Here is a 27,368-nt window from a genome sequence, read left to right on the forward strand (position 1 = left end):
TAGTGCCACTTTTTTTTTTAGGGCTCATCTGGGGCCAAGGTGCCCAAGCTGACTGCAAGTTAGAATCACCTGGGAAGACTGACCCCAAAGGTATAGCTTCTTGTCCTCTACCTACTGCAGCATCACAAAAGCCGGGCCTGGGAACCTGCATTTCTACCCACCCCTCATGACTGATGCACAGCAAATTGAAAACCCTTATTCCTGGGAGACTAGTTTTAATGTCTTGTTCTATAAAGATTATTCAGGCAGCAGGTACCTGTAGGGTTTTTTGTTCTTATTTTCCTTTTTTTTTTTTTTTTGGCACTGGAAATTGCAAATCTTTTGAAAGTACAGAGTAGTTTTGAAGTTTAAAGAAGACTAACATGAACATGCACAAGATAAACACCTGTATACCCATCCTAAGAAATAACAGTGGTTTTTTAAGTAGGTCCTCACTGGGTGGAAAAATGTTGACCAACAACCAGGTCAAGAGCAAAAAATAATAACCAAAACCAATAGTGGTGTCCCACAAGTAGATCCAGGAATTGAAAGCCATGAAGCAGAGACACCAGGGAATCTGCTCAACACTCATTCATCCACAGTCACCCGTTCACAATCTAGACTTTGAGTCACTGGCCATGCTGACCTCATTTCTGAGTGTGCCGGCTGACTGGGAGGACACCTCATGTCACTTTGTAGATCACTGACATGGGATTGGTGTCCTTTTTCCAGGAATGACACCTGTTGAGAGGAGGCCCCAGGCCAGAGACTCTGGAGTTGACGGGGGTGGAGCGGGGCTTGTTTTCCCTGCGCTGGGTCCTGGCACCTCCAGGAAGCTTTTCTGTTCTGAAAGTGCCCCTCTCATTTTGTAATGGTGGTCAGTGGGGGAACCGGAAAACGGACTTTGCTTTGTAGGCATCTTGCTGTAACTTCCTCCTGCGCCTCTGCTCCCCCCCCAGCCCTCCCCCTCTTCCTCCACTTCCTCTTCCTCCTGTTCCTCCTCCTTTTGCTTTTTTTGCCTATTGAGTTGTGTCAGTACTTGAGACTTTCTGCCTGATTTCTGAATTCTGGTCAGTTTTCAGTGTATCATTCTAATGGGGGCCTTGAAAATGATGAATAATTATGGTCAGCCACGGATGCTACCTAGCACTAATTTTAGTAGAATCACTCTTTTTTCCCCTCTAAATTTAAATATTTGACCAGGGACCAACAAAGATGAAAGTGGACTGATCTGAGCCTCAGCCTTCTTCTCTAGCCAGCCATTCTCCAGGTTTGCTGCCCCTGAGTACAGCATGCCAGCGGCTTTCCAGCCTCATAATTTTTGCAAAGGAGCAGATGGAGGAGGCTGGGCAGTAACTTGCAGAGACAGACTACAGGTCAGAGGATGAATCACCACAGTCCTCCTGGTACACACATGGACTCTTGAGTTCCCTACCAGCACACCAACCCCAAATTTTATCTGTCAGCCAGTCTTTTGTTAAGTTCTATTCCCTTTGATGGTTGCCCTAGTATTTGTATATTCATGATGACAAGCAGTGTACTGTATCACTTTAACAGCTTCCTTGGGCTGCCATAACAAAGTCCTCAGACTGGGTGGCTTAAACAATAGAAATTTACTTCTCTGAGTTCTGGAGGCTGGAAGGCCAAGATCAAGGTGTTGACAGGTGTGATTTCTCCTGAGGCCTCTCTCCTAGGCTTCCAGATGGGCACTGTCTTGTCGTTTCTTCCCAAGGTCTTTTCTCTGTGTGCATGTACCTGTGTCTTTTTTTTTTTATAAAGACAGCAGTCATGGAGTTCCCATTGTGGCCCACTAGGTTAAGAAACTGACATAGTGTCTATGAGGATGTGGGTTCGATCCCTGGCCTGGCTGAGTGGGTTAAGGATCTGGTGCTTCCATGGCTATGACGTAGACTGGCAGCTGAAGCTCTGATTCAGCCCCTAGCCCAGAAACCTCCATATGCCACAGGTTCAGCCCGAAGAAGAAGAAGAAAAGACAGCCGTCTTATTGGATTAAGACATCATTTAATTTTACCACCTAAAGGCCCTTTCTCCAGTCACATTGGGGGTTGGCCTTCAACATGTGAGTTTTAAGGAGAGTAGGCAAAATTCTATCTACAACAATCTCTTTTGTAAAGAGTATTACATATAATACCCTTGATGTTATTATCGTGTGGTTTGCCTCTACCTATATAACCCTCAGAACTCATGGCTATTACTTTTCACTTGAAACAATGATCTTTTAAGAAATTCAAATATGGGGAAAAGCTTTTTATATTTATCCATTTATTTGAGACTCTTCATTCTTTAGTGTAGATCTGTTTCCATCAGGTATTTTTTAATCCTTCAGCCTGAAGAGCTGACAACAGATTCTCTCAACTTCCTTTGTGCATGAGCCCCTTGGGTCTTTGTGCCCAAATCTCTTCTTATAAGGATACCACTCAGATTGCACTCAGGCCCAGTCTGAGAGCCTCACTGCAATTAAATCACCTTTTTAAAGACCCCATCTCCAAATGCACCCCTATTTTGAGGTACTTGGGGGTGAGGGCTTCAACATATGAATTCTAGGGGGACACAATTCAACCTATAACAATTAGGATGCTTTAGGCTGCAGGTAAGAAAAGGTCCAGCCAACAGTGGTTTGAACAGTAAAGACATTACATTATCTAACACGAAGGGTAGTCTGGGGTTGGTCCAATCCAGTTGGAATTCAGTCAGTGCTTCAGACAGTATCATCAGGGACCAGTTTCTTTCCATCCTTCCACTCTCCCATCCTCAGGATGGTACCTTTTTTTTCCTGCGGACTTGACACCTCATAGAAAGTAGCTTCTTCAGCAAGGGATATCCTAGGCTTCTCCAAACTCATTCAAAGGCAGGAAGTGCTTGTGGGGGTGAGGGAGGGCTGACCACAGAGAGGGTGGTGATTAAATCTGTCTCTTGTAGCGTCTGTCTCTCTTGATCAGAGATAAAATCTTTCCTGAAGCCTCCTCAGACCTCACGGACCAGAACTGAGTCGCAGCTGCAAGGGAAGCTGTGAACATAAGAAGTGGACAGTGAGGGAAATCTTCTGTGCGAGGTTGACTGTTCAGTAGGAACGAGGGGGAGAGGCATGATTATCAGGCAGACAAGTAACATCTGCACCAGCCCCAGGCTCCCACGTTCTGGAAGCTGTCTAGCTAAAGCCATCACTCTCACTGAAAATAATCTTCCCAGGTTTTTTGTTTTTTTTTTTTTTTTTTTTTTTGCTATTTCTTTGGGCCGCTCCCGCGCGGCATATGGCGGTTCCCAGGCTAGGGGTCTAATCGGAGCTGTAGCCCCTGGCCTACGCCAGAGCCACAGCAACGCAGGATCCGAGCCACGTCTGCAACCTACACTATAGCTCACGGCAATGCTGGATCGTTAACCCACTGGGCAAGGCAGGGACCGAACCCGCAACCTCATGGTTCCTAGTTGGATTCGTTAACCACTGCACCACGATGGGAACTCCCTAGCAGTGACTTTTAAAAAATTTTATTTTTATTAGAGCATAGTTGATTTACAGTATTGTGTCAGTTTCTGCTGTACAGCATAGTAACCCAGTCATTCATATATATATATATATATATATATATATATATATATATATTCTAATTCTCATACTAGCAGTGACTTTTTACTGTTGTAGGTTTATAAAAATAGGACTCCTTACTTTGGAGACTGCCTGCTGTGTTGAAACCGGAAGATGTTCATCACATAGAATTCTTTATGCTTCTGGAAATGTTCACCACCCCAGTAGCAATAATCATGACAAATATTTTTTGAGTGCTTATGATGGGCCGGGCCCTGTGCTAAGTGCTTTATACACATTATTTAATTTCGTCTTCCTAACAGATCCGTGAGAAATTTTAATCCACAGTTAGAGATGAGGAATAGAGGTTTGGGCAGGTTAAATAACCAGCCACAGATGCCTGCCTGGCAGCTCACCTGTCTCCCATGCTTCTCTGAACTGCTGTAGACTATTACCTCTCAATAAAACGGTTGCAAACTCCCTCATTTGCTGTGAGCTCTCAAAGGTGGTTACCTCTCCAACCAGTCAGAGTGTACTTCAGAGGTTGTCTCATTTTATTCTTCACATTTAAAAACTGAGATACACCTGACACTTTGTCATTTTTTAATAGTAGAAAGATGAACCGTGAGAGTGAGCACAGCTGACACTTACTCACCTGATGACCTTAGCAAGCCACCCAGTCTCCTCTGCAAGACGCATTTAAGACCAAGGGAGTCCAGGCACTTAGGGTCTGTCGTTCTTGGACCATTGCCATATGCAGATTGTACCCAAAATCCTGTGTTTATTTCAGATGCTATTGACAGATTTATTTCAAAGTAAGGATGTTGGAGTTCAAGATCAATGGGGCTGCTCCTATCAAATTGAGAAGATAGCATTTATCTCCTATTTCGTATTGGAAAATAATTGGAAAATTTGAATAATGCAGAGGAATGTGTCTTTCATTATTGGCTTGTACAGAAGCCAGTCTCAGTGATGGCAAATTTGTCTGCAGGTTATACATTCTTTGTGTGAGGCAGATTTAGCGAAAGCTGGGACACCTTCTTGATGGTCATTGTGCAGAGACTGCCCCCTGCAGCATGCCTGGATAGTGGGGATTTGCCATAGTAGATACCAGGCCACGTGTGCTTCTTGTCAGGTGACTCTGATGCTGGGGATACAGTGTAGCTGCTGCTCCAAAGTCCTATCCTCATAGTTCAGTGCACACATTGGGAGCATGTGTTTCTTCTCTTAGTCCTGAATTCACATTGCCAAAGCTGTAGTAACATCTTAGGGTGTGGCAGTTATCCTAGACTTTAAGATGCTTAATATTTGGGGAAATTCTTTTATTTTTTAATTTTTTTATTTTTAGGGCCACACGCATGGTACATGGAAGTTCCCAGGCTAGGGGTCAAATCAGAGCTGCAGCTGCTGACCTACGCACGCCACAACCAAGGCAACATGGGATCTGAGCCATGTCGGCAAACCATACCACAGCTCACAGCAATGCCAGATCCCTGAACCCACTGAGCGAGGCCAGGGATCTAATCCTCACCCTCATGGATACTTGTCAGATTTGCTTCTGCTGCACCACAAGGGGAACTCCGAAAATTTGTTTTTCAATCTGCTATTGCTAATAACTTGCATCTGGAGCTAGGCAGTAGGGGGTGTAACTTTCTTGTCTAATTCAGGGAACTTGAAGGTGCCCTAAGTTGAGATGCTGAATGCTACGACTTTGAGTCAAGTGATTAATCTTATGTCTGTGAGAACTCAACACCCACCAGATCTTTGCAATTCCACTCAGACATCTAGGAGATCATGAAGAATTAAGAGCACCTTTGAGATATTTTGGAGGAGATCATTTGCTATAAGCTTTAAAAGATAATTTGCAGTGTTATAAGGCAAACAGTCATGAAAACAGTATAGATGAGGTCATTTGCCAGCAGCATGAGCAGTACAATGAAATAGAACTTCATAAGACAGTGGCCCCCAACTGACTGTCTACTGGGGCTTTTTCCCTCCTCTGTCACTTGCTGGCTTTTGGGTCAGTTGGCTCTTATGCTAACATACCTAGACTTTCTTTTCTTTCATTTTTTTTTTAAACTAAAAATAAAATAAAATGTTACTTGACTGCTTTTTCTTTCATTGAAGTATAGTTGATTTACAGTGTTATATTAGTTACAGATGTACAACACAGTGATTCATTATTTGTATAGATTATATTCCATTTTAAGTTATAAAATATTGGCTATATTTCCTGTGCTATGAATATACCTTTGTAGCTTATTTTTTAAGCAGTTGTACCTCTTAATCCCATCCCCTGTCTTGCCACCTCCCCCCTTGCTTCTCCCCACTGGTAACCACTAGTTTGTTCTTCATATCTGTGAATACATTTCTGGTTTGTTATATAATTTTTTTTTTAGATTCCACAAGCAAGTGGTAATATTCAGTATTTGTCTTTCTCTGTCTGAATTATTTCACTAACCATAATACCCTCCATTGTCATCCATGTCGTTGTAAATAGTAAAATTTCATTCTTTGTATGGCTGAGTAATATTCCATTGTATATATGCACCATTTCTTCTTTGACCAGTCATCTATTGATGGACACTTGGGTTCCTTCCATATCTTGGCTATCATAAATAATGCTTCTGTGAATATTAGGTACAAATATCTTTTCAAATTAGTGTTTTCAATTTCTTTGGAAATATACCCAGAAGTGGAATTGCTGCATAATATGTTACTCTATTTTTAGTTTTTTGAGAAGCTTCCATGCTGTTTACCATAGTGGCTGCACCAATTTACATTCCGACCAACACTGTATAAGGGTTCCCTTTTCTCTGCATTCTTGGCAACCCTTGGTATTTGTGGTCTTTGTGATGATGGCCATCCTGACAGATGTAAGGTGATATCTCATTGTGGGTTTAATGTGCATTTCTTTGATGATTAGTGATACTGAGCATCTTCTCCTGTGCCTGTTGACCATTCTGTGAAGAAATGTCTTTGAAGGTCTTCTGCCCATTTTTTGATTGGGTTGTTTATAGTTTTTTTTGATACTGAGTTGTATGAGCTGTTTGCAAGTAATTTATCTCATTCAATAGTTGTCTTTTTGTTTTGTCAATGGTTTCCATTGCTATGCAAAAGCTTTTAAAGTTTAATTAGACCCATTTGTTTATTTTTGCTTTTGTTTCCTTTGGCTTAGGAGACAGTTTAAAAAAAATATTGCTATCATTTTTGCCAAAGAGTGCACATGTTTTCTTCTTGGAGTTTTATGGTTTCCAGTCTTAGATTTAGGTCTTTAATCCATTTTGAATTTTTTTTTTTGTCTTTTTGCCGTTTCTTGGGCCACTCCCGTGGCATATGGAGGTTCCCAGGCTAGGAGTCTAATCGGAGCTGTAGCCACGGCCTACACCAGAGCCACAGCAACGTAGGGTCCAAGCCACGTCTTCGACCTACACCACAGCTCACGGCAATGCCGGATCGTTAACCCTCTGAGCAAGGGCAGGGATCAAACCCACAACCTCATGGTTGCTAGTTGGATTCGTTAACCACTGCGCCACAACGGGAACTCCTGAATTTTTTTATGTTGTGAGAAGATGTTAGATTTTTTCTTAACATTTTTAAGGTTTTTATTGTAAAATACAATAGCAAAATGCAGAAAACAAATGCACACTTTCGTGAATTATAAGACAAACGTACAACTATCACTGAGGTCAAGAAATAGAACTTTAGCAGTTATCCCAAAAGTGCCTTCACATACCCTCCCTTTCCTAATCACATTCTCCTTCATCCCTCCAAAAGTAAATGCCATTCTAGGTTTTACAGTAATCAGTTCCTTGCATCTCTTTATGGTTCTATCACCCAAGTGAGTAGCCTAGCACATTGTGGTTGTGTCTTGCCAATTTTTCAGAAACTTGTGTCTTTTAGTTCTCTTTTAATCTACAGATTTCCTTAACATCCTCCCTTATTTAAAAGAATAATTTTGTTGCTGGAGGATTTGGGTTGTTTGATCTGTAGAGTTTCCCACAGTCTTGATAACAAGAAAGATGTACCCTCCTGGTACACTTCAACTTAGATCTTTGTCCTCTATTTCCTGCATCTGGGTCCAGATGCTTGATCAGACTCAGGTTTGATCCCTTTGGAGCAATAACAGGTGCTTTTGTCTTCTTTTATTGGGAGGTACACGATGTCTGGTTTTTCTAGTTTTTTTTTTTTTTTCCATTAGCAACTGTTGATCCTCAAAGTCTAGACCCATTAATTCATTGGAGATTGTGCAATAATGATATTCTTATTCTGCTATTTTGCTTTTCTTTATTAGCTGGAATAATTTTACAAAGATAGATTTGCCTTCAATCTCTTACTTGATTACACAGATCACACAGAAAAAGCAGGATAAATGCAGTTCTCTCCTTTGACTTAGCCAGTTTTCAAGAATTGGTTTCCTGTCTTTGTCAGAAGGTGACCAATTAGTTTTTTTTTTTATTGCTCTGATCATGAAATTAAATACATTTAATAAGACTCAAATTATCCCATCTTTGACTACCAGGAGCTTTTTCAGATTGACTCATGAGTCTTTCTGACATGACCTTAGCTTCCATGTTATCTGGTATATTAAGGTAATCCATGCTTGTCTTGTACATTTTCTGCTTAAACCTGGAATCAATTACTTCTTCAAGAATCCCTGGTTTATTTTCATGAGGATGGTTTTTAAGCACCATAACCTGGGCCCTAGGGATGCTTGTTCACTGGAATGGTCATTGTTTCTAGGCCATTTCATTAGTCAAAGCTGAGAAACACACAGACACACATTTACATATATATATATATATATATATATATATATATATATACACACACACATATAAAGATAATATGCTTTGTGAATTTGTATTGATACTTCCAAATCAAGCTCAAGACTATGAGATTTTGTTTACTTTCTATGTTAAATTTATATTTCCTTTCTTCCATAGTTAGAATCTATGCTTTTTCAGTCCTAAGGGAGACAGAATATCTTTTAATTACCCATTTTATTGTCCTGTATTACACGTACACCAGTCTCCAAATAATCAGCTTTTATTAGTGAAAACAGTAAAAATGATTTCTTTGGCATGTCCTCTTCCCCAATTTTTTAAACATTGTATTACGTCTACTTTGTCAGATCACATAGCCATCACAAACTAAAATATCTCCCTTTTAGGAGTTCCCGTCGTGGTGCAGTGGTTAACGAATCCGACTAGGAACCATGAGGTTGCGGGTTCGGTCCCTGCCCTTGCTCAGTGGGTTAACGATCCGGCGTTGCCGTGAGCTGTGGTGTAGGTTGCAGACATGGCTTGGATCCTGCGTTGCTGTGGCTCTGGCATAGGCCGGTGGCTACAGCTCCGATTCGACCCCTAGCCTGGGAACCTCCATATGCCGTGGGAGCGGCCCAAGAAATAGCAAAAAGACAAAAAAAAAAAAATCTCCCTTTTAATGCTCATTTAGTCTTAGTTCTTCGGGTACCTGTATATGTCATACTTCCCATCAGTTCTCTTGTCACTGCCTCTACATTTTTTTTTTTTTTTAAATAGGATCACACCTGCAGCATATGGAAGTTCGTAGTCTAGGGGTTGAATCAGAGCTGCAGCTGCTGGCCTACACCACAGCCATGGCAACCCAGGATCCTTAACCCACTGAGTGGGGCTGGGATTGAACAGAAGTCCTCATGGATACTAGTCGGGTTTGTTGCTGCTCAGCCACAAGGGGAACTCGTGTTACTCTCTTTTCTCCTGAGATCGTGTTGTTAGTCCACAGTGTGATGATGATGACAATCTCATTTTCTCTCCCTCTATGGGTCACTTTTGAGAGCACCCACTGTACATGCCTTCCCTTGAATCTGCTTTCTACCTAGTATTCCAGTACAGTGATGCGTGAGCTAGTATGTTTCCAAATCCACGTTTACGACTTGGCCAACCCTGGTGCCAAATAATCCCTCCTTCCTGATAACTTGCAATAACCATCTGCCCTCACTAACTATAGCTTTTTCTCTTTGTGCCTCACCTGCACCTTGTCAGGTGTCCAGAGTTAGCACTAAATATATTCTTGTTTTGAAATCAGTGAAGGGGAAGGATGTGGTTTTTTCCTTTAACCTGTTAGGAACTGCCCCTCCCCTTTGACTCTTTGCCTTCAATCAGACGCGGCTTTGCCTCAGGTACCAACGTGCTCTCGGAGGCAGGCTCTTCTCTGAGCGGAAGGTATGTGGGCGCTGCTCCCGTGGGACCTGGCTTGTCTGGTACTCTCTGTGTCAGGTTGTTACCCCATGTTCTCATGATAGTGCTTTTTCAAGATGAGCACACTAGGAACCCCAGGCTCACAGAGCGTAGTCCCCATATCTGCTTGCCCTCCTGGTAGGTGGGACTTTGACCTCTCATTGTGGGTGTTAGGGCCAGAGGCCCTGACAGGTGGGGCCCAGACCCCTGCCTCTCTGAGGATGCTGGGGCTGCCACCTGCCCTTTCCTTTCTTGACTTTCCTTTTTCCTCTTCACTTCTTGGCCACCAGAACCCATAGTGGGCCGTCCTAATGGGAGTCCTCGCCCAGATGTGATTCTCTGATACATTTTATTCACCGTGCACACTGTTTAGTTTTTGAAATACAAATGCCAGTTGATCAGCAAGCCTGTCAGTTTGACCAAAGCCTCTGCTGCTTGCTGCTTTATTACCCGGGTCAGTCACATGTTTCATTTATCAGTTGAGTTGTGACCTTTGACCTCTGGTATCTGATACGTCTCAGAGCACTCATCTTATGGGCATGACCTTGGCCTGGTTTGCACTACAGTCCAGTGACAGCCCTGCCGTGGCTCTCCTTGTTAGGTCCTGGCCTGTGGGCCATGGGTTATTTTTTTCCTTTGTTCTTGAGTACTTTTGAACCATGTAATAATAATAATAAAAAAAGAACAACACCAACAAAAAAATTGTGACACATAGTTTTTAAAAATACCCACCTGCCAATGTAGTGGTGAGCATAATCCAGAAGTAGTGGAATAGCGGCTCTTCCCTGGGGGATGTGCATGCTGAGGGGCACCTCTTATTTCAGGTGTGAAGGAGAAGCCTTGACCACATCGGGGAAATCTTACTGGTATAACAGGGAGTCAATGATGTGGAAAAGCCACCCATGACATGAGAAATTGCTCTGTGTGTCCTGGTTTTCTGTTCTCAGCAGGCCCCTGAGGTGAGGAACTGTACTGCCAGGCTTCCCACTGGTGTGGCTGTGCCCACGCAGGCAGCGTACCAGCCTGACCCACCCGAGCGAGTTCTTTTCCCAGATGTAGTGTTTAGGTTTGGTTTGGTTTGAGGGTTTGGGGAGGTATAACTGACATGTACCATTATATTAGTTGCAGGTGTACAACATAATTGATATTTGTATACACTGTGAAATGATCACCATAATAAGTCCACAGTTACCATCTGTCACCATACAGTTACAAAAATTTTTTTTTGTCTTGTGGTGAGCACTTGTAAGATTTACTGTTTGGGCAACTCAGATATATACTACATTATTATTGACTCCAGTCACCACGCTATATGTTATATCCCCCTGACTGACTTATTTTATAACCGTAGGTTTGTACCTGTTGACTTCCTACCTTCTTTATCCCTTCCTCCCCTCTGGAAACCACCATTCTAGGCTCTTTGTTTGGTCATTTGTTTTTTAGATTCTACATATAAGTCAAGTCATGTACTATTTATCTTTCTCTGACTGACTTATTTCACTGCACATAATGCCCTTAAAGTCTATCCGTGTTGTCACAGATGGCAAGATTTCATTCTTTTTATGGCTGAATAATGTTCCATTTTATATACATACATACATATATATACAGTATATATGTTTTATATATATATAGTGTATGTATGTTTTATACACACACACACACACACCTGTCTGTGAATGTGGTTGTTTCCATATCATGACTATTATAAACAATGCTACAGTGAACTTAGAGATGAACATATCTTTTTGAATTGGTGTTTTTGTTTTCTTCAGATAAATACGCAGAAGTAGAGTTGTGGGGTCATATGGTAATTCTATATTTATTTGAGGAACCAGCATCCTGTTTACCACAGTGGCTACACCAACCCAGATCTAGCATTTCAGGTCTCTATTGAGACAGGCCTGGAAATTACCTGTTTGCTCCTAGGAATCTCCATAGACAAATATGGACCTGTGTAAAAATGTAGCCATTTACTATTTTGCTTTTGTTAATTCAGCAGAAATCATACCGAAGATTTTTTTCTTCTTTTCCTGCTCCAAGCTGCCTGTATTTTTGCATTTGCCTCTAGTTGCCTTCTGGTGAGTCAGCTGTGGTGGTTGAGGCTCAATACTGAGCACTTACTATGTACCAGGCATTGCACTGAGCTCAATAAACGTTGAGCCTTTACCAAACCCTAGGTTCTATTATTATTATTCCCATCTTAAAGATGAGGAAACTGGGACCATGAGGGTTTAAGTCCTTACCCAAGGCCAAAAACAAAGCTGATACTGAAATCCTTTAGTTCTTAATCATATTGCTGTACTTCCTCATGAAGAAACATAGGTTCAACAAGAACCTACTGTATAGCCCTTGGAACTATATTCAATGTCTTGTAATAGCCTATAATGGAAAATAATCTGAAAAAGAATATATATATGTGTATATATATACACACACACAAATGAATCACTCTGCTATACACCTGAAACACTGTAAGTCAACTCTAATTAAAAAAAAAAAAAAAAAAAGAGGATTTCCCATTGTGGCTCAGCGGTAACAAACTTGACTAGTATCCATGAGGACTCAAGTTCGATCCCTGGCCCCACTCAGTGGGTTAAGGATCTGGCATTGCCTTGAGCCGTGGTGTAAGTTGTGGACACAGCTTGGATCTGATGTTGCTGTGGCTGTGGTGTAGGCCAGTAGCTGCAGCTCCTATTCAGGTCCTAGCCTGGGAACCTCCCATTGTCTCTGCTGCAGCCCAAAAAGAAAAAAAAAAAAAGGAGAAAGAAAAGAAAAGAAAAGAAACACAGACTTCAGCAGGGCAGCTTGTAGGTTTTGCCCACAGTCGGTAACTTTGCTGGACTGCAGGGGTTGGAGGGTGGAGCTGACAACTGTGTAATGTTTAGATCTTGAACAGACTTCTTGGAGATATTCAAGACTATGTGGTATGAATGGGGGGGGGGGCGTAATAGAAATAGGGCTCCAGATTCTCACAGGCTGGAACAATCCCAGGTTTGAAAATCCATTATCAGGGCTGCAAACAAAGTGAGAGCTGCCTGTCTTGCTGATAACAAATCAGCAGTCTTACCAGCTCTTGCTTGTTAACACCTCCGGAAGGGGCAGGAGAAGGCAGGTGAAGCTTAAATGTGTCAATTTTGACACTTGTTTGACATTCTAGTAGTGAATTTGGTGGGAAAAGAAGTTAAAATGATCTGTAATAGGGTTTTTAAAAACTTTTTACTCACTGTGCTGTCTCTACCTGTGTTCTCAGAATGGTCTGGGTTTTTTTTTTTTTTTTTTAAGCATCATTATTTCTACCCAGGAGGATATTATAGACACATTTTGCTTACATGATCTTTTTGAAATAATTAAGCAGAAGATGCAGATGTTATTTGGCACTGTGTGATGGAAAAAGCTTTGGATGGGCATGTGGAAGGTGGGCTGTGCCATGACAGGCTGGGTGGTTTTCATGAGGTTGTCAACCATCTGGGTCATAATTTCCCCCTCTAAGAAGTATAAGGTGGATGAGATAATCTCTAATCCTTCAGCTCTGAAATATCTGTGATTCTGATTGTTACCATCTGCTCATTGGCATTTTAAGCATAGAAACCAGGAGAGGCTGAAGCCACTGGTAGAACAAGAAGGGTAGAACCCTGGATTCCTCTGGAAGGAATGCCACCCTGCCCCAAGGTGGAATGAGGAATTCCATACCAGGGGCTCAAGATGGGGACTCTGGCCCAGGGTCTTTCCAGAAGGCTCCAGGACTGCAAAATGAGATACTTCTGTGAATAGATTTATTTTTAGGTTATCTTTGTGTTCACTTCATTGCTAAGATAAGTGACTGCTAACTATACTAACACTGCAGGAAGTTTGCTAAATTATGTCTGACACCAGAGTCCATCTGTGACTCTCCAGAAAGCTGATACAAGTAACCACAAGCCAATCCAGTTTGAGACAAAAAGAGTTCATTAGAGTGTGTTTTGTTCTGTTTTGTTTGTTTGTTTTTATGGCCACCCCCATGGCATATGGAAGACCCCAGGCCAGGGATTGAATCTGAGCCTCAGCTGCAGCTTACGCCACAGGTGCGGCAACTTGGGATCCTTTAATTCCTCACTGCACTGGGCCGGGGATTGAACCGAGCTGCTACAATCAAGTTCTTAACCCACTTTGCCGCATCAGGAACTCCAGTGTTTTTTTTAAGCATAAACAAAATGAAAATTTGGAACAACTCAAATATGCATCAAGAGCTTATATACATAATAGTGCTTCCATGAGATGAAACTTTATACAGCTTTAGAACAAGATTGGTCTCTGTGCACTGATACGGAAAGATCTCCAAGACAGATTATATCAAAGAGCAAAATAATGATCTCATTATGTTTTTAAAAACGCATAAGTTTGAGTGCATAAGCTTTTTTTTTGAAGGATGAACAATACACAATTAATAGTGAAACTTTGGGGTTTGAAGAGGGGAAAGGAGTTTAATTTTTCATTTTATATCGTCTATCATTCTTAAATTTCATAACGAATATACATGTGGTAAAGGAGAGATTTTAGATTTCAGTTGAGTTTTTGAGACAGTCTAATACTTCCTTAGAAAAATCTGTATATACAGAGCATACTCGGCAAAGCAAGATACTGTCTATAAACACAGTAGTCTCCCAACATTAGGTAAACCTCCCACCTCCCCAGAGGTTTTCTTCTTTTTTTCTAATGGCTGCATCTGCTGCCTGTAGACATCTCCAGGCCAAGGATTAAATCCAAACTTCAGCTGCAATCTATGCTGCAGCAGTCCTGGATCCTTAACCCACTGTGCCACTGAGGGAACTCCTGCTGTCCTCTTCTTAACACACAGCTCTCTGATTACTAACACTGGAGGAAGTTTGCTAAATTATGTCTGTATCTTCTAACTCGTAATTGTCAGTGTCTCCAACTGTCTATCAGAAACAAGCCCAAAAGAGCAATATGGTAGGGCAGCAGCACTGGGCCTGTTGGTTTGTCCTCGGTGCAAATATATATATACATATATTTGCCAAGGTCCTGCTCTGCACTGGTCACAGGGCTACCTTTGGGATGTGTAGGTGATAGACATATTTTTCAGAAACAGTACATGCCTTCTTGAAGCCTCAATCATCTGGTGTGTAAAACAAGTTGTCAGCATTAAATAGAATCATAAGTGCAAAGCTCCTTGCCCAGGCTCCAAAAGAAAATATTTGCTCACTTGCCTCACCCTTCTTTCCGTGTTCAAGGCCAGATCTGATCCCTACTACTCTTGTGCATTGTTCCCTTTGGGTCCCATTCCTAAATTGTGCATTCTTCTAGAACACACTCCACTCTTTGCTGGTTTCATCTTTGCTGGTTATGTCCCCCTTTCCTGCATGGCCATTGCTTCTCTTAACTGGACAAAATTAGATTATCCTTCCGGACCCAGTCCAAAAGTTGCATCTTCCATGCAATTTTTCCTGGTTCTGTTCTTTACCAGGAAAAAAAAAAAGTTCCAAAGTAATCTTGTCTTTTAAGAATTTGAATGGCTCATTCTGGTCCCCTGTCTTTATAGCAATTGTATCACCACTTAAACGGCATTGTTTGCATCTTAGTTTGCAGCTGTCTGCACCCTACTAGTTATCCTTCCTGAGAGCAGTAACTCAGTTTTGTTCATCTCTAGAAGTTACCTCTATACCCTTGTTCTCAGGGAATAGCTATTAACGAATGATTTCATTTTTATGACTTATCCAAATACCATTTTTTCCTTCCATTTAAAGGATTATTTTAACTTGAAACTAAAAATAGGATATTTTGGGGGAATCCATTGATAGTAGCAGGTTAGACAGAGTTTCTTTCCCCTTGCAGGGATTGAACTTGGAAACTGTTGAATTGGTATTCCTGAGGAATAATGTGCAGGAAAAGGCAGGCAGGCATCTTTCTAGGGTGGTCCAGGCACACCCTTTATATGAGTAACTATCTCATAAGATCTTGTCTGCTAAGGTGAGATCTTACCCTGGTAAGTTTAAAAAGTAAGCAAACTACACCCACTGTTAAGGCAACTCCCTGCAGAAGTAAAGGAAATTAGAATGGGAAAAAAAAAAGTAGTGTTTTAGATATGTGTGAACACACAACTTGTTTCATTTTTCGTATTTCTTAACATCCTCATCCAGAGTTATTTATTATTGCCGTGACCGTAGCATATGCACAGTATATTCTGCCTTGCCTTTTAACACAACTTCCTATGTGTTTATGGACATTTTGATTCTCTTCCTCAGTGAAAGGATTGGAGTTCAGTTGATGCCTTTCTTGAGCAAGAAATGGAGACCGAAAAGCAAAAATGTAGCCTGAAGGAATGTCAGCATTGCATATTTTTAAAAGACATGATCTTATTGTGATATTGCTGAGATACTCTAGAGCAAAAATATTAAGTGATTTGATTGAAGTTTGCAGCACAATAAATGAGATTAAGATCATGAGCCATTTTAACATGTTTTCTTTAATGAAATACACATTTTAAGAGATTAGTGTTTTGCCCAAGTAATGGTTCTTTATTTACAAAGGCGTGTTGGGAACAGCTGGAAGGCAGCCTTCCCTTATCAGCAGGTTTGTATAACTAGCCTCAAGTTGTTTGCTAATGAAATTCAGGTCTCCCCCACTAATAGAATGGAATAATTTTACACAGAAGAATCAGACTCTAGCCTCCTTTTTCAGAAGACACTCATCTGATTGGTGCCTATAGGCAATGAGGTGTGTTTAACATGTGGAAATCATTAGCCTAAATACTAGAATCTCTGAGGTCTGTGCATAAGGTCTCCAAAAGAGAGAGAAATGCATTTAAAATTGAACTGCACAGAATTCGAACAAACCTGACATACTCATTCTTGGAACCAATCTTCTTGTGTTGGCCTTCAGCTAAATTGACTAGATTTGTACTCCCTTTGTTGACTTAAAGCCACATTCGCTCCTTTTTACAATGAGAGCCAACTGTCTTCAAATGTGATTTGCAGCTTTCCCATATGGAAGTTGTTCATTATTTTGCTGTTTCTATCATCTATCAGGGTCATTAATGCAAATGTCAATTCAAGATAAATTTCCCTTCTGGGTCAGCTCACCTGTTAGAATTTGGGTATTTTTAATTACAGACTATTTACTGTGGCTCAGCTTACAACTTTTTGACTCTAAGACGGTGTGAAAGCATTCTACATTCTGCAGAAACTGTAGTTCAAATTTTGGTCTTTTTCTGGGTTAGTGATCCATGGTGGATGCTCTCTTGTGATGCTGGGCAGCCACAGCTCAGCAGCCACATAATCAGGAGGGTAAACTACTTACACACTTATAACCATGCTGTAGCCACACAGCCATTCTGTTTTTCACCTTAAGTATGGTATTCCATCAATGACATGAAATATTTGACGCTTGATTTTACGTGAGATGATTTTTCCCAACTCCAGGCTAGTAAGAGGTCTGAGTGCTTTTAAGGCAGGCTTGGCTGAGGTATGATGTTCTGTAGGTTGGTGTTTTAAGTGCATTTTCAACTTAGCGACATTTTCAGCTTACAGTGGGTTTATTGGGACTATAACCCCATCACAAGTCAAGGAAGATCTGTATCTTGCTTTACTCTACTTATTGTATATAACCTGCTGTAATTTAGCATAAGGATGATGATCGGATTTCTTTGTGTTTGCTAGAAGGGTGATTGCATCCTTGTGTGGTGTCTATGGTTTGTTTCATAAAAGGAACCACAAAAGATTGGTCCTGATTTTTTTCTTCCTTCATTTGTGATCTAACAAGAGGTATTCAGTCTTACTAGTGACCCAGACCAGCTACAGTGAGCCCTAAGAAGACCTACAAAGAATAGGTTAGACCACAACTCAGTCCGAACTCCAGAAAGGAGCTGCATTGGGCTGGAACCCTTTCTAAAATATGAGAGGATCCAGAAGAAATGTTCTCAATTGAAAACCTATGAAGTATCTTTGATTTCTGGGGATCCTACCAAGTTTAGGCAGCTTGGACCTGACTGACCAACAGCGAACTCTTTAAGTGGTTACTGTTTATTATTGCCAGTCTCCTTCCCTATCATGTCTCTGACTCCTGCCCTGCCTCACTGCCTGTGTGCCTGTGACACTGGAGCTTCTCTCGCCCTGGGATCAGGTAGGAATGTCAGGGTGAGAGGCAAGTCCTGAGGTAAAGGTGAGGCAAGGGGAGTTCCCGTCGTGGTGCAGTAGTTAACGAATCCGACTAGGAACCATGAGGTTGCGGGTTCGGTCCCTGCCCTTGCTCAGTGGGTTGACGATCCGGCGTTGCCGTGAGCTGTGGTGTAGGTTGCAGACGCGGCTCGGATCCCGCGTTGCTGTGGCTCTGGCATAGGCCGGTGGCTACAGCTCCGATTAGACCCCTAGCCTGGGAACCTCCATATGCCACGGGAGCGGCCCAAGAAATGGCAAACACACACACACACACACACACACACACACACACACAAAGGTGAGGCAAGGTCTTTTTTGGGGGGTGGGGGGCACACCAGTGGCACATGGAACTTCCCAGGCTAGGGGTTGAATTGGAGCTGCAGCTGCCAGCCAACGGCACAGCCACCAAAATGCAGGATCCAAGCCTTGTCTGCGACCTACACCACAGCTTAGAGCAACACCAGATCCTTAACCCACTGAGCGAGGCCAGGGATCAAACCCACGTCCTCCTGAATGTTAGGTTTGTTACTGCTGAGCCACAACAGGAACTCCTGGCAATATTTCTTAAAAGCTAGGGCTGGGGTCAGAATCCAGACGGTCAGCTGTTATTACTTTCACACTCCCAAGTCCTTAAACATTAAAAACATTATAGAATCATCTAAATTATTACGAAGTCAACCCAAGGCCCAATTTCATCAGTAATTTCACTTGGTTTTCCTGTTGTTTTATCATTGAATCAACTAATGATTACTAAATGTCTTGCTAAAGCATGCATAGAATTGAGAAAAAGGGAGAGAAAGTTTCTCCCTTCTGGGAAATGTTAATCTAATTCCAAAGAAAAGGTTAAGATGTACACCATATATAAAAATGAACTTAAAATCAATTAAAGATCTAAATCTAAGGCCAGATACTCTAAAACTCCTAGTGAAAAACATAGGCAGAACACTCTTGATATAAATCTCAGCAGTATCTTTTCAAATTAGTCTTTAAGAGTAATGGAAATAAAACTAAAAACAAACAAATGGGACCTAATTAAACTGAAAAGCTTTTGCAGAGCAAAGAAAACCATAAACAAAATGAAAAGACAACCCACAGAATGGGACATAATATTTGCAAATGATGAGACTGACAGGGTTTTAATTTCCAAAATATAAAAGTAGCTCATGCAAGTCAATATCAAACAAACAACCCAATACAAAAATGGGCAGAAGATCTAAATAGAAATTTCTCCAAAGAAGATATACAGATGGCCAAGAGGCACATGAAAAGATGCTCAGCATCACTAAATATTATAGAAATGAGGGAATTTCCTTGTCTTGCAGTGGGTTAAGAATCTGGTGTTATCACTGCAACAGCTTGGGTTGCTGGCCTGGGCACTTCCTTATGCTCTGGGTGTGACCAAACCCCCCCCACAAAACTATCACCTCACACCAGCTAGAATGGTCATCATCAAAAAGTCCACAAATAAATGCTGGAGACAGTGTGGAGAAAGAGGAACTGTCCTGCACTGTTGGTGGGAATGTAAATTGGTACAACCTTTATGGAGAACAGTATGGAAATTCCTTAAAAAGCAAAAAATAGAATTACTATGATTCTGAAATCATGAGAAAACTACAATTTGAAATGATACACGCACTCCAGTGTTCATTGCAGCATTATTTACAATAGCCAAGACATGGAAGCAACCGAAATGTCCATCAACAGAGGAATAGATGAAGATGTGGTGTATATGTACAATGGGATATTACTCAGCTATGAAAAAAGAATGATATAATTCCATTTGCAATACCATGGATGGACCTAGAGATTATACTCTACTAAGAGAAGTGAGCCAGAGAAAGACAAATATCATGCAATAGAGCTTATATGTGGAATCTAAAAAAAAAGATAAAAATGAATTTATTTACAACAAAACAGAGATTCACAGACATAGAAAACACACTTATGGTTACAACAGTAGAAAGGGAAAAGGGAGGTTAGATAAATTAGACAACATATATATACATATCAAGCCTTGGAAGTCACCCAGCATCACTTGTGCAATATCCTACTAGTCGCACAGGTCATCAGGGTGTGAAGGCCAGGACGTGAGAATTGTTGGGGGTAGGAGGGCATGTAGGAGGCCGACTATCTCAAGAGGCCTCCAGGAAGCGGGTGGAATGTAAAAGTAATGGACTTTCAGAAGTTGAGGTTGTAGGAAAGGAGGTTGACGGGCCGGGCTCCAGGAGCAAAGAGGGGATTGAACAACACCGGGAATTGATGTGTTTAAGGAGCTTTCGGCTGGAGCAAAAGCTGGCAAGGTGAAAGAGTGAGTTCCCTGGTGGCACAGTGGGGTAAGGATCCAGTGTTGCCACTGCTGTGGTGTGGGTTCAGTCTCTGGCCAAGGAACTTCCAAATGCTAAGGGTGTGGCCAAAAAAAAAAGAAAGGGGGAAAAAACTGGCAAGGTGAAAAGGGCAGGGCCTGTAAGGTCTCGAAGTTGCAAGCTGGCGAGTTTGGGCTTTTTATGATTCTTAGTGCTGAGCCCATTGGAGGTTTTTGAGCAGGTGAAACACACAATCACTGGCCTAGTTTAGCTTTTGTCTCTGTGTGCGTTAAGGGTTTTGGTGCCTTCCCTTTTTTTTCTTTGGTATTATACAAGCTGTCAACTTTGTAATTTCTCAACTTTTCTAATACTTCTGCCCATGCTCCTTAATCACACACTTCCTTGCACTGTTTAGCTATTCATGAGTTTGTCTTATCATAAGTAGATTATAAGGGTCATAAGGGCTGTATCTTGATCCATTTCTCTTTCCCCTGCTGTGCTTTGCGCACCGGGTGCCCAGTAAATATTTGCTAACTGATTGGATAATAGCAGCCAATTACTGTATGTAAGTACAGCCACTGTCTCTGGCCTGTGGTGCCTAATTTGGAGCTAAACATGTTTCAAAAGAGAGAGCAATTGCCATGGTTTGATTTATGTAGGTGGAAGAGTGTTCAGAATCAGTTCTGTGTGCTTAGCATTTGCCAACATATTTATGGGAAACTTGGGATAATAATTTTCTTTTTAAAAGTCTGTAGGCTATCTTCAGCTTCAAACAGAATTCTTATTTTGCCTGAATTAGGCAAATGGAATAATAACCAGCCACAGAGTGAAGTCAAGGCTGCTTGCTTCTTTGACTAGTGAAGGGCAGCCTTTTTCATGCATGGGTTAAGACATGGATAGAACAAAACTCTGGTTTAGAATTTTCTTCATTTGAATTAAATGTTCATTGTCCGTGAGATTTCATTTAGCAAGTATTTCACCAGAGTCTCATGAAAGTTGGAGACTTCTGGTTTTAAACCAGCAAAGACAATTTGCTTTCTCCCTTGGAAATGACCCCAAATAATGAACAAGGCAAAAGATCAGGAATATTATCTTCAAACTCTATTCTTATAAACCTAGAAGATAACTATGGCCCTAAATCACCCTGTACTGAAAGAGAAAAAGCTGATAAAGTGATTGCAGATGAGTTTGCAGAGACCAAGGGTCAAGAATGAAATACCCACAGAATGGTGAGGGGAGAGGACCAGAAGCAACTGATGTGCTCGCAGTTCTCCCAGAATAAGCTCTGAACTTCTCCCAGGAAGGCTTAGAAATGAGTTCTCAGGTTCCCCAGAGATGAGGCAGAGAGCCTTGGGGCGGGGAGTACCTGAGGGTCTTCAAGAGGTGAAAGGGAGTCATTTTTTGACCAAAGAGAGAATTTCCTTACTAGCAGCTCTGCGACAGAGAGAACAGCCAATCCAGAACAGAGCAGAGCGCAAAGGGCTCCAGGAGGGATGTTTCTGGGGAGAAGAGTGAAACTGACTAGAGAAGGAAAAAAAAGTGTGAGAAGTTCTGAATTTCTGTCTCTGTCACCAGTGAACTATGACTATAAGCAAATCAGTTAATGCCTCTAGACTTCAGATTCCTCTTTTGTTAAAAGGTAAGAACGTATGTTTAAGGTCCATTCAAACGCTGATATTTTGTGATTCTTTTGGGTAGAAGTCAATAAGACCCCAGTATTTCTACCTCCAGGGGTCACCCAAAGAGAAAAACATAGATTCACACAAATACTTTTTGAAAATATTCATAGAAGCATTATACATAAGAGCTAAAAACTGGAAGCAGACTAAATACCCATTCGTTAGCGAGTGGATAACAACATGTGATATATGGATACAGTAGAGTACTATTCAGCAATATAAAAGAAAGTACTTTGGCTGCTACAACATGGAGGCACCTTAAAAACATTCTGCTACATGCAAGAAACCAGATGTAAAAGACAACATATTGCAAGATGCCCTTTATATTCAGTGTCCAGAAAAGGCAAATGTGTAAGGACAGAAAGCCAATGTGTAGTTGCCTGAAGCTAAAGTGAGAATGAGAATTAAGGGCAAACAGGCACTTGTGCGATGATGAAATGGTCTAAAACTGGCTTGTGGCCATGGCTGTGGAACTTTCTAAATTTATCAAAAATCACTGCACCGTACAATTCCAATTATAAATTATACCCCAATAAAGTTGTAAAAACAAACAGGTAACCAGCAAGGAGTAAGGGATGGAGGTATAAGTGAAACAAGATGGGCAGTGTTGATTGTTGATTGTGGGCGATGGGTAGTGAGAGCTCATCATGCCCATCTTTCTCCTTTTGTGTTAGTTTGCAACTTTGCATAATAATTAAAAAAAAAAAAGTTGGAGTTCCCATCGTGGCTCAATGGTTAACGAATCCGACTAGCAACCATGAGGTTGCAGATTCGATCCCTGGACTTTCTCAGTGGGTTAAGGATCCGGCATTGTCGTGAGCTATGGTGTAGGTCACAGACGTGGCTCAGATCCCAAGTTGCTGTGGCTGTGGTGTTGGCCGGCAGCTACAGCTTTGATTAGAGCCCTAGCCTGGGAACCGCCATATGCCTCAGGTGCGGCCCTAGAAAAGACAAAAAGACCAAAAAAAAAAAAGAAAAAAAAAAAAGGAGTTAAAAGGAGTTCCCATCATGGTGCAGCAGAAATGAATCCGACTACGAACCATGAGGTTTTAGGTTCGATCCCTGGCCTCGCTCAGTGGGTTGGGGATCCGGCGTTGCTGTGGGCTGTGGTGTGGGTCACAGACAAGACTCAGATCCTGCAATGCTGTGGCTATGGCCGGCAGCCTTAGGTCCGATTTGACCCCTAGCCTGGGAACCTCCTTATGCAGTGCAGCTCTAGAAAGCAAAAAATAATCATAATAAAAATTTTAAAAATAAGGCTAAAGGGAGTTCCCGTCGTGGCGCAGTGGTTAACGAATCTGACTAGGAACCATGAGGTTGCGGGTTTGGTCCCTGCCCTTGCTCAGTGGGTTAACGATCCGGTGTTGCCGTGAGCTGTGGTGTAGGTTGCAGACGCGGCTCAGATCCCGAGTTGCTGTGGCTCTGGCGTAGGCCGGTGGCTACAGCTCCGATTCACCCCCTGGCCTGGGAACCTCCATATGCCGTGGGAGCAGCCCAAGAAATAGCAACAACAACAACAACAACAACAACAAAAAAGACAAAAGACAAAAAAAAAAATAAGGCTAAAGAAAAAGGTGATCCCAAGCCAATTATTGTGTCAGTGTCAGATAACACTTGCAGTATGCATTTTTACATGTTATAGTGGGGAATGGCCTTGATGTTCTTGGGGCATACATTCATGGACAGCAAATCCACATATTTCAAGTCTTTTTTTTTTTTTTTTTTTTAAAGGATCGCATCTGGGGCATGTGGAAAATTCCCAGGCTAGGGGTCAAATTGGAGCAATAGCTGCTGGCTTATACCACAGCCACTGCAACGTGGGATCTGAGCCACGTCTTTGACTTATACCACAGCTCACAGCAACACTGGATCCCTGACCCACTCAGTGAGACCAGGGATTGAACCCGCATCTTCATGGATGCTAGTCAGATTCATTTACACTGTGCCACAATGGGCACTCCTTTTGTTTTTTAACTTTTTAAAAATAGAGATGTAGTTGATGTACAATATTATGTGTTATATAATTCAGAATAAAGGTTAACGAGCCTATTTATAGTTACAAAATATCGGGGCTATATTTCAAGTCACTTGTAATGTGTTCGCTCTTTCCTATACTTCAGCAGAGAAAGTCTTAAACCTTCCGCATACCTTGAGAAATTCATTGTGATGACATCGTTAGAAAGAAGGTTCAATTTTGATCAGCATATTCTATTTAAGTAAGTGTCATACACTTTAGAGACGGTAAAATTAAAATAAGTTTATGGCTTTACAGGGAACCCTCAGTCTTAGAAGAGCAGACCATCTAAAACTATGTCATTCGTAATAGTTGTGAATAGCTGAATTTTTTTATACCTGACACTTAGAAGCACAATTCCATCACACAAAGATGCTGTCTGTTGTTAAAAGTGGGTATAAGAATGAATATTATTTTCCTTGCTTACTGTATACTGAAATAAGGATCTAATTTTAAACCTCATATCAACATTTTGAAGGTAGTTTTTTGTTTTTACTTTATGATGAGGAAAGTTGAGGCCAGAGAAGCTGATGACTTACCGAGGATCAAGCAGCTGGTACAAGTTAGTTATATTAAATCCCACTATATATAAAATAGATAATCAACAAGGATCTACTACTGTATAGCATAGGGAACTCTACTTAATATTCTATAATAACTATATGGGAAAATAACTGGAGAAAAAATGGAGATATATATATATATATATCTTACAAACGATAATGGAAAATAATCTGAAAAGAAAAAATATATATAAACAGAATCACTCTGCTGTACTCCTTAAACTAACACAACATTGTAACTCAACTATTTCGATAAGATTTATTAAAAAACTTAGTGCCAGGACCACCTCTGACTCTAGAGGCAGTGCTGTTATCAGTTTTACTCTCCTGGTTGCACTGGAACATATTTTCTATCAAAGGCCTTTCTTCCACAAAGCTCATTCTACCTCTTCATGAGGTAGATGAGGAGGAGGCAGAGGTATTCTTCTGGGGAAAAAGAACTGGAGGTGTGGATGCCAGTTATGGCAGTGACCCACTATCTCTGAGGCGGGTTTTGGGCTGCCTCAGGCTGAAGACATTACAGTACATCCTAAGCTTTAACTTGACAGAGATGGGGGCAGTTGTCGGGAATTCAGAATTCAGATCCTTATTTGCTAGCATGATTATTCGAAATCTTCTCCCTTGTCTCCCATTTTCTAGTCCATTCTTGGACTTGCTCCCCAGTTGTGTTACTTGCACTTGTTAAAAACCCAGTTAATCAACCCTGTTGCCCACAGATTAAAGTCTAAACTTCGTGTTCAGAGCTCCTCATGTCTTGCTTCACCTTGTCTTTCTATCCTCCCTCTCGCTGTTTCCTACTGGGCATCCTGTGCCCATGCCATCTGGAATACTCCAGTTTGTACCCCTCAGTGATTGGATTTGTTCCTATTGACTATTAGTCTCTGGTCCCCTTTCTCTACTGGGCCAGCTCCTATTCAGCCTTCAAAGCCCCAGTGAAACATCATCTCTTATGAAAAGCCTTTTGTGATCCTCCCTCAGCAGCACCAGCTGCTTCGTTCTCTGGATCTTCCTGACACTTTCCATACACCTCAGTTGTTATGTGATGTTTGTCAGTTACTTATGTGCCCCAGTTCCTGCAGGCCGGAGGCCATGTAGTCCCATCTTTGTGTCCTAGTAAATGCCATGCACTTCTTTGTCTAGCATTTACTAGGCCCTCAGGGAATGTTGCTAGAGCTAATTTTGCCGTAAAACTCTGATTTACAATGTGTAAAAATTTTTAACAGATTGTCTTTATGTAGAAGAGGAATTGAAACCGGCTTGGAAGTATCAGGACACATATTCCTAATGTACCAGAAGTACAGTCCTATTCTTTAGGGTAAAATACATTCCAAGCATCAACCAAGATCCTAAGGTTATTCCCAATAGTCCCCTTCCCCATTCCAGTGTCTCATGTAACTGTGTTTGAGAAGGTGTAGGAAAGAGAGTCCAAGAACTGGAGGAGGGGTGAGAGATAGATCTTCCTAGGAATTTTCCAGTTCATCTTAGGAAAGAAGACACCACTGAGATTATAAAATTTCTAAGGTCCCATCAAGCTCTGAAATAGTTTTTGTTGTTTCAGTTCCCATCTTTTAGCAAATAACAGAAAGGAAAGATTGGTCATTCACTCATTAGATATTTTGAGTCATAGGACTAAATCTGGTGACCTGTTTGGGGTCATACTGGCCAGTGCATTGAACTTGACCTTCAAACCACCTATTGTATATTCAGGTCATTTGATTCTAATCAATAGCTTTCCTGTAACTGCTTACTGGTATTTTATAGACAGAGAGGTCCCTGTGCTTTCATGGTGATGACCTCAAAAGGCTTATATTCCAAGGGAGAGAATCCAGAAATATGGGCATCCTTTTATGAGAGAAAATGATTTCTAGAACCTTGAGTAATTTTTTTCTCCTCTGGTTCTAGTATGTTTCCTGCTAGTCACTGTGTAAGTGTTAAAAATAGAAATGCATGGAGTTCCCGTCGTGGCGCAGTGGTTAACGAATCCGACTAGGAACCATGAGGTTGCGGGTTCGGTCCCTGCCCTTGCTCAGTGGGTTAGCGATCCGGCGTTACCGTGAGCTGTGGTGTAGGTTGCAGACACGGCTCGGATCCCGAGTTGCTGTGGCTCTGGTGTAGGCCTGTGGCTACAGCTCCGATTAGACCCCTAGCCTGGGAACCTCCATATGCCGCGGGAGCGGCCCAAAGAAATAGCAAAAAGCCAAAAAAAAAAAAAATAGAAATGCATCTTTCCTTGGAACATGACTTCTACTTCCCTGGAGAAGTGATTCTGCAGAAGTGTCATATTATTCATCCATATTGGGCAGGAGGGCATCTAGTTTTCCATGGTGCTCCCTGCTCCTTTTTCCCATCCTTTTTTACTGGGCATTTTCTAAGTTCATATGAAGGATGTTGTTTGCCTGACTTTCATCTTTTCATCACGGTTAGCTGGCTCAGCGCATTAATTTCCATCCTTAATTAACGCGCACAGCATATGATCTAAGATGGTTCACCTACGAAAACAAATGAAAACCCAAGAGAGCCAAGCCAAGCAGGTTTCCTGTCAGGTGATGAGGAGAAAAGTGAAAATAACCCTGGACCTCCCCCCTGCCCTAATTTTGCATCAGTACTGAAAGAGAGGTACTTTCGAATTGGGATCTCCCACTTCTAGGTAGATATTTGATATTGTAAATTGTTAGACTTTGAGTCATTAAAACTATAATTTCTGCCTTCATTCATTTGATTTTATTATGTTTGAGAACTTTGCTTAGGAAGACCCGCCTGTCATGCCTGCTGTGTCCTCCTCTGCTTCTCTGTTCTGAGAAGAATGCTTCCTATGCCCTCGAGCTGTACTAAGCAGAAGCCACAAAAACTGGATAAACTGAGGAACTGGGGCCTGGTTTCCGGGTGGATTCCTTTAGAGGAACAGCTCTGCA

General features: G+C 41.6%; 1 protein-coding gene across 1 annotated transcript in view; it reads left to right on the forward strand.

Moving 5' to 3' along the window:
- Positions 1-27,368, forward strand: part of TNFAIP8 (TNF alpha induced protein 8) — a 135,552-nt gene that overhangs the window by 6,490 nt on the left and 101,694 nt on the right. The window lies entirely within an intron of this gene.

Source organism: Phacochoerus africanus, chromosome 4 (assembly GCF_016906955.1).
Source record: "Phacochoerus africanus isolate WHEZ1 chromosome 4, ROS_Pafr_v1, whole genome shotgun sequence".
Lineage (NCBI taxonomy): Eukaryota > Metazoa > Chordata > Mammalia > Artiodactyla > Suidae > Phacochoerus > Phacochoerus africanus.